At 49.7% G+C, this 8006-nt stretch overlaps 1 long non-coding RNA gene across 1 annotated transcript; it reads right to left on the reverse strand.

Moving 5' to 3' along the window:
* Positions 1–3642: 3642 nt before the first annotated feature.
* On the reverse strand, positions 3643–5392 carry LOC143830928 (uncharacterized). Its single transcript, XR_013228624.1, has 2 exons — positions 5335–5392; positions 3643–4882 (listed from the first exon to the last, which is right to left on the reverse strand). It is a non-coding gene; the product is annotated as an uncharacterized LOC143830928 (long non-coding RNA).
* Between the last annotated feature and the right edge of the window lie 2614 nt (positions 5393–8006).

Genomic DNA, 8006 nt, shown 5'->3' on the forward strand with positions numbered 1-8006 from the left:
CTGTTGTTGTTTCACATATGTCTTTTCTCACTAACCCCCCTCCTTGGGAACTGTCAAGTTTTGGGCGGGAGAAATGTATTGATAAGCTGAGGCAAATCTGGCTTCGAGTCAGATTTGACTTTCAGTCCAATGCGTATAGTGCTAATCAATAAAACTATTTTCTTTTGAATAAGTTTTGTTGTGAGTTTCCTGTGCGTCTGACACAGATAGACCCATTGAGATATGATGGCTCTCTTCCTCAGATCCATTAACTCCTTAGAATCATAGAATCATTGAGTTGGAAGGGACCTCCTGGGTCATTTAGTCCAACCCCCTGCACTATGCAGGACACTCACAACCCTCTTGCTCATCCACTGTCATCTGCCTTGAACCTTCATAGAATCAGCCTCTGCATCAGATGGCTCTCCAGCCTCTGTGTAAAAATCTCCAAAGATGGAGAACCCACCACCTCCCGAGGAAGCCTGTTCCACCGAGAAACCATTGATGGCCTTTGTCTAAGGCAGGGGTAGTCAAACTGCGGCCCTCCAGATGTCCATGGACTACAATTCCCAGGAGTCCCCTGCCAGCATTCGCTGGCAGGGGGCTCCTGGGAATTGTAGTCCATGGACATCTGGAGGGCCGCAGTTTGACTACCCCTGGTCTAAGGCCATCAACAGCCATCTCTTGCTTAGGCCAGCAGCTGCCCAATACCAGACTCAGTGGAGATTTCCAACTCGCCTCCCAGCTTGCTTGCATCACGTAGACCAGCTCACCCAAACCCAATATAAACAACATCTTTAGCAAGCCCCCGTGTGTATTTCGGATATGGGATTCATCTGAACAACCGGCACGGCCTCCGTGCAGCCTGCTTTCTCTTGCCTATCATCTCCACAGGAACGGGTAACTATACTGGACCCTCTTTTTCCCCACCCTATTCTTCTCTTATGAGCCTCTTGTGGCACAGAGTGGTAAGGCAGCCGTCTGAAAGCTCTGCCCATGAGGCTGGGAGTTCAATCCCAGCAGCCGGCTCAAGGTTGACTCAGCCTTCCATCCTTCCGAGGTCGGTAAAATGAGTACCCAGCTTCCTGGGGGGGGGGGGTAAATGGTAATGACTGGGGAAGGCACTGGCAAACCACCCCGTATTGAGTCTGCCATGAAAACGCTGGAGGGCGTCACCCCAAGGGTCAGACATGACTCGGTGCTTGCACAGGGGATACCTTTACCTTTATCTTTATTCTTCTCTATCTGCTTGTTAGTGTGTTAGCTATTTTTATGCTCTTTTTATTATTTTCTTTTCAATAAAGCTTATATTACTATTTTACCATTTACATTTGTATCTGCCTTGAGTTCCACAGGTGTAATCGAACCCTCGTATACCTAGGCATTTTGATCCATAAATACTGAGTTACCCCCCTCTCACTGCATTTGGGCTAAGCTCTTCCCCACAAGCTCAGGTACGCACATCTGAGGACACGCGTACACGCAATTACCCCTTGCAATGTGACCAAAATATGATACTTAGTTTAGCTTCTAGGAAGAGTTCAGCCTTGATATGATCTAGAATCCACTGATTTGTGTTTTGGGTGGTCTACAATATTTATTTATTTGGATTTTTATACTGCCGCAATCGCCTCCCGACGCGTCAGGCCGCCGACCCTGGGAGCTCCTGGCCAGTGTCTCGCGCCTCTCGCCGCGTCAGGCCGACGGCCAAGGGAGCCCCCGGCAGCCGCGCTCCGCCCGACTGCCAGGGGCTCCCTAACCTAGTGCCCGCTGTATTAGTTGCAGCGGGCTTCATTACTAGTTGAAAATAAATCCCTAGCGCACGCACACACGCACACGCACACACGAATCTAAACTATACAAGCAGGAGAAAATAAAGAGTTGAGATAGTGCGAAAGAGTAATTTGGGCAGGTCATGAAAGGTTTTGATAGCTGCCATCCGCAACATGCAGAAGTCCATAGAGGTCAATGTAAAGAAGCAGCAAATATTGAGACAGCTCACAGTTCTGGATGAGTGCCAGGTCCGAACCAAACACCATGTGGACTGAATCCGGAGAATTTGCTTAAACAACCAGAAATGTATCCTGGGGCCCGATTTGGGTGATCAGTTTCTAAGACAATATGTTTGGACTAGCGGCCGGTGTGAATAACTTCCAGAAACTCCCATCAGAGGTGCAAAGCGGGGTCAGATACCTGCCCTGGAAATGACCTTGGACATTTTGGCCATTCACTGGCACCAGACTCCAAGTGTCAAGCGAGCTAATCTCTAATCTTCGACATCACTGGAGAGCGCAGCTTCAGAGACAGAGTAGTCTATGGCGGCAGCAGGAATCACTTGGCTTGCTGATGCACGAGCCGCCATATGCCATCGGAGACAGGCAAAAGAGTTGGAGGGGGTGTCCGTTTCCCCTGTTGTTATGTCTGCGTAAATGAATCCCCCTGCCGCCCCCCCCCCCCCCAGGCTGGTTTCAAGTGTAGGATAGGGAAACAGGACTCCTGGAGTGCATTACACAATCCCACAGTCAAGCAGGCTGGCTTCAACTGTCGCACTTTCTCTACGCGGTCTCAGGTTTTGTATATTAGAGGGCCAGACTTCACAGCTCAGTGACTGAGCCTTAAGAAACCTGCCCCAGACTTTGCTGATCGTTGATGGCGTCTCAGCCCTGATTCCATGTGATGAGAGCAAGTGAAAAGGACTCCCCTGAGACAGGATTTTTATTAAATTGGTCTGCTAACTTAAAAAACAAACCCAAAACACAGAAAAGCCATGACACAGTGTTAAGAGCGGCACTGTTTAAATGAGATGCGTGAATCTCATACGGCGTTTTTCCCTCACCAGTATCATGTTTACACGAAGCTTTAGGCCAGGGATCCCCCAACGTGGTGCCCTTTTACACCTTCCGTAGTTCTCATCAAGTGCTTTTAGAAAGCAGGCAGGGCTAGGTGAGTCTTTCCCGCAACAGGGCTTCTGACTGGCTGTGCAGATTAAAGGCCATCTTGTTACACAGGGCTAAGTGGCAGAAACAAGTGACTGTCTGTGGCTGAAAAAGGAAGTAAACCCAGCAGGTAAGTTATGGTTAAAGCCTCACCCATGATGGTCTCTGCCAGCATCTGAGAGCTCTAAAGCTGCTCTCATGTGCTGGTACTTGAGGCAAGGAGGCTCACTTGACCCCAGGCCATCAATCTCTTGCTAGCAGAATCCTAATTCTCATCCATTTAGAAATTAGCTTTGTTCTGGCTTGGGCAGCTCCTCTTTTGTAATCCACACACACACACACACACACGACAGCCAACACTCTCTGCATCCTATTCATTCTTGTTCTTCACCCTCAGTTCTGACCCGAGAAAGGCGGGAGGTAGAACTACCCTACATAAATAATCAAATTCCTTTCTAGCCTGCCAGTTTTCAGCACCACAACAGAGTTATTAAAATTATAAATCTAAGCCATTCCCATTTTCTGGATCCAGGGAGATCTCATTTGCCAATCAATTCTCCCGCCTTGGGACCGCAAGAAAAAGTGGGATGCCAGCCCAAGAAGCCCAGTTTCTGCACGTGCCAAGATGGAGATGGGGAAAGTACTGGCTGAGCAATGCCATCGTATCGCACGCAGTGTCGTCAAAATAGTCTGTTGAAGACAAGAATGACAGGATCCCACACAGTAATCCAGTAAAGAAAACTTTATAATAATTCATCTTTGTATTTGTACAGACGTTTATACCTCCCGCTATTGCACTCAAAATGTTCTGGGTGAATCTGCCTTGAATAATTAGTCCTTGCAGATTTCGGTCCAGCCAGCCTCCCACTTCCTCACGGTGTTGCGTTTTACAAAAGCACCCTGCGTTGACATTCAATACTCATTTAGTCAGAAATCTCTACGCAGTTGGAACATCTACAGAAGGAAGATTACACACATGTGCATATTTAGCCGCACAATTAAATCAAAACTGTTCATTCCTTAGCCAGTGTAGTCTGGAGATCACTTGATTTTGCAGCAACAAAAATTCCCTCCGCAGTAACTTGGCATTCACCTTATTCGCCAGGACAGACCATAATTTTGGCTTTAAAAAGTGAGCTCTTCCTCAGCTCCCAGCAAGAGATTTCCCAGGAGAGATTCCCTGAGGTCGGAGAGAGCAGTCTCCTGTGCTCCAGGAAGGGCAGCTGGGCTGGCGTCATGAAAAACAGGTGCCCAGGCATTGTTCCTGTTCCTGCCGTGTGGCCTGGCACAGACCGAGCAGAACCAAACTGAGATGAATATGCCCTACACAGAGAGTCTCCCCCTGTGGAAGCAGCATGTCCCTGTTCTGTCTTCAGGGGATTTAGAGGGAGGGGAGGAAGGTAGATGATGTAGTTACAGTTCAAAAGGAGGGCCTCAAAGTACCAGGGAAATAGAAACTTGCTGCCCTCCCTTTACAAACTGCATCCATTAAAAAGAACTTGAATCCATTAAAAAGAGGGACTACGGGAGATCTGTCTTTGCTGCTAAACTCACAGGGCATGCATAGGCCTGGCTGTCCCGCTTTAATGCTTCAGAACCCTGGGGTGATTGTGGCTTCCGCCAGGCCCACTGTTAAGCCAGGGCCCAGTCCGTTCCCAGCTGCTTCTCCCGAAACAAGCAGCTTTCCCTCTCGCATCTTGGACTCCGTCACTCAACTCACAGCGTCTGAGCACCAACAGGGCAGAACGGCCGAGCAGCTCTGGGGCTCCCCTCACAGTTCAAATCTCCTCTCGACCTCGTCAGCGATCATGTTGGCAATGGCCAAGGAGGAGGTAGCCGCTGGTGAGGGGGCATTCCTGACGTGGAGAACTCGGCCGCCGATATCCCCCGTGCCACCGTCAAACACAAAGTCGTCTACCAAGTTCCCGTCGCTGTCTAAGGCTTGTGCTCTGACGCCAGATGGGCCCCTGTGCAAACAAAGGAGAAGGCAGGCATTCAGAAAGGTAACGGGGAGGGAATTTCTCTCTCTAGCAGGCCAGATCCAGGTTAGCCGCAGAAGGGGTCTGCAACGGAACAGCCACATTTGTGTCCAGCAGCACCTGACGAATCGTCTTTATGTTTGTAGCCTGCCCTTCCTAGGTACCTCAGGGTGGGAAACAACATGGTTCAAAACAGTCATCAATCACATAATAGAAATCAGGAAGCATTACAGCAGACCCCAATCCATTTGAACTGGGAGGTCTTGGGAGGGTAGCTCCCGATGGCCTACGTGGGCCTCACTTGCAGGCCTGATGGAAGAGCTCTGTCTTGCAGGCCCTGGGGAAGCAGCAAAGGTCTGGCAGGGCCTGATCCCTTTTATCAGAGCGTTCCGCCAGGCCAGGGCCAAGGTAAAAATGGCCCTGGTTGAAATCAGACTCACCTCTTTGGGCCAGGGATCCTGGGCAAGGTTGAGTACTCCCGTAGATATACCCTCCATCAGGGGTAGTCAAACTGCGGCCCTCCAGATGTCCATGGACTACAATTCCCAGGAGCCCCTGCCAGCGAATGCTGGCAGGGGCTCTTGGGAATGGTAGTCCATGGACATCTGGAGGGCCGCAGTTTGACTACCCCTGGTCTAAGGCCTTCAACAGCCATCTCCTGCTTAGGCCAGCAGCTGCCCAATACCAGACTCAGTGGAGATTTCCAACTCGCCTCCCAGCTTGCTTGCATCACGTAGGCCAGCTCCCCCAAACCCAGTATAAACAACGTCTTTAGCAAGCCCCCGTGTGTATTTCGGATATGGGATTCATCTGAACAACCTGCACGGCCTCCGTGCAGCCTGCTTTCTCTTGCCTATCATCTCCACAGGAACGGGTAACTATACTGGACCCTCTTTTCCCCCACCCTGTTCTTCTCTTATGAGCCTCTTGTGGCGCAGAGTGGTAAGGCAGCCGTCTGAAAGCTCTGCCCATGAGGCTGGGAGTTCAATCCCAGCAGCCGGCTCAAGGTTGACTCAGCCTTCCATCCTTCCGAGGTCGGTAAAATGAGGACCCAGCTTGCTTGCTGGAGGGTAAAGGGTAATGACTGGGGAAGGCACTGGCAAACCACCCCGTATTTAGTCTGCCATGAAAACGCTAGAGGGCGTCACCCCAAGGGTCAGACATTATGCGGTGCTTGCACAGGGGATACCTTTACTTTTACCTTTATTCTTCTCTATCTGCTTGTTAGTGTGTTAGCTATTTTTATGCTCTTATTATTTTCTTTTCAATAAAGCTTATATTACTATTTTACCATTTACATTTGTATCTGCCTTGAGTTCCACAGGTGTAATCGAACCCTCGTATACCTAGGCATTTTGATCCATAAATGCTGAGTTACCCCCCTCTCGCTGCATTTGGGCTAAGCTCTTCCCCACAAGCTCAGGTACGCACATCTGAGGACACGAGTACACGCAATTACCCCTTGCAATGTGAACAAAATATGATACTTAGTTTAGCTTCTAGCAAGAGTTCAGCCTTGATATGATCTAGAATCCACTGATTTGTGTTTTGGGTGGTCTACAATATTTATTTATTTGGATTTTTATACTGCCGCAATTGCCTCCCGACGCGTCAGGCCGCCGACCCTGGGAGCTCCTGGCCAGGGGCTCGCGCCTCTCGCCGCGTCAGGCCGACGGCCAAGGGAGCCCCCGGCAGCCACGCTCCGCCCGACTGCCAGGGGCTCCCTAACCTAGTGCCCGCTGTATTAGTTGCAGCGGGCTTCATTACTAGTTGAAAATAAATCCCTAGCGCACACGCACACGCACACACGAATCTAAACTATACAAGCAGGAGAAAATAAAGAGTTGAGATAGTGCGAAAGAGTAATTTGGGCAGGTCATGAAAGGTTTTGATAGCTGCCATCCGCAACATGCAGAAGTCCATAGAGGTCAATGTAAAGAAGCAGCAAATATTGAGACAGCTCACAGTTCTGGATGAGTGCCAGGTCCGAACCAAACACCATGTGGACTGAATCCGGAGAATTTGCTTAAACAACCAGAAATGTATCCTGGGGCCCGATTTGGGTGATCAGTTTCTAAGACAATACGTTTGGACTAGCGGCCGGTGTGAATGACTTCCAGAAACTCCCATCAGAGGTGCAAAGCGGGGACAGATACCTGCCCTGGAAATGACCTTGGACATTTTGGCCATTCACTGGCACCAGACTCCAAGTGTCAAGCGAGCTAATCTCTAATCTTCGACATCACTGGAGAGCGCAGCTTCAGAGACAGAGTCGAGTCTATGGCGGCAGCAGGAATCACTTGGCTTGCTGATGCACGAGCCGCCATATGCCATCGGAGACAGGCAAAAGAGTTGGAGGGGGTGTCCGTTTCCCCTGTTGTTATGTCTGCGTAAATGAATCCCCCTGCCGCCCCCCCCCCCAGGCTGGTTTCAAGTGTAGGATAGGGAAACAGGACTCCTGGAGTGCATTACACGATCCCACAGTCAAGCAGGCTGGCTTCAACTGTCGCACTTTCTCTACACGGTCTCAGGTTTTGTATATTAGAGGGCCAGACTTCACAGCTCAGTGACTGAGCCTTAAGAAACCTGCCCCAGACTTTGCTGATCGTTGATGGCGTCTCAGCCCTGATTCCATGTGATGAGAGCAAGTGAAAAGGACTCCCCTGAGACAGGATTTTTATTAAATTGGTCTGCTAACTTAAAAAACAAACCCAAAACACAGAAAAGCCATGACGCAGTGTTAAGAGCGGCACTGTTTAAATGAGATGCGTGAATCTCATACGGCGTTTTTCCCTCACCAGTATCATGTTTACACGAAGCTTTAGGCCAGGGATCCCCCAACGTGGTGCCCTTTTACACCTTCCGTAGTTCTCATCAAGTGCTTTAGGAAAGCAGGCAGGGCTAGGTGAGTCTTTCCTGCAACAGGGCTTCTGACTGGCTGTGCAGATTAAAGGCCATCTTGTTACACAGGGCTAAGTGGCAGAAACAAGTGACTGTCTATGGCTGAAAAAGGAAATAAACCCAGCAGGTAAGTTATGGTTAAAGCCTCACCTATGATGGTCTCTGCCAGCATCTGAGAGCTCTAAAGCTGCTCTCATGTGCTGGTACTTGA

Source organism: Paroedura picta, chromosome 2, assembly GCF_049243985.1.
Source record: "Paroedura picta isolate Pp20150507F chromosome 2, Ppicta_v3.0, whole genome shotgun sequence".
In the NCBI taxonomy this organism is placed as follows: domain Eukaryota; kingdom Metazoa; phylum Chordata; class Lepidosauria; order Squamata; family Gekkonidae; genus Paroedura; species Paroedura picta.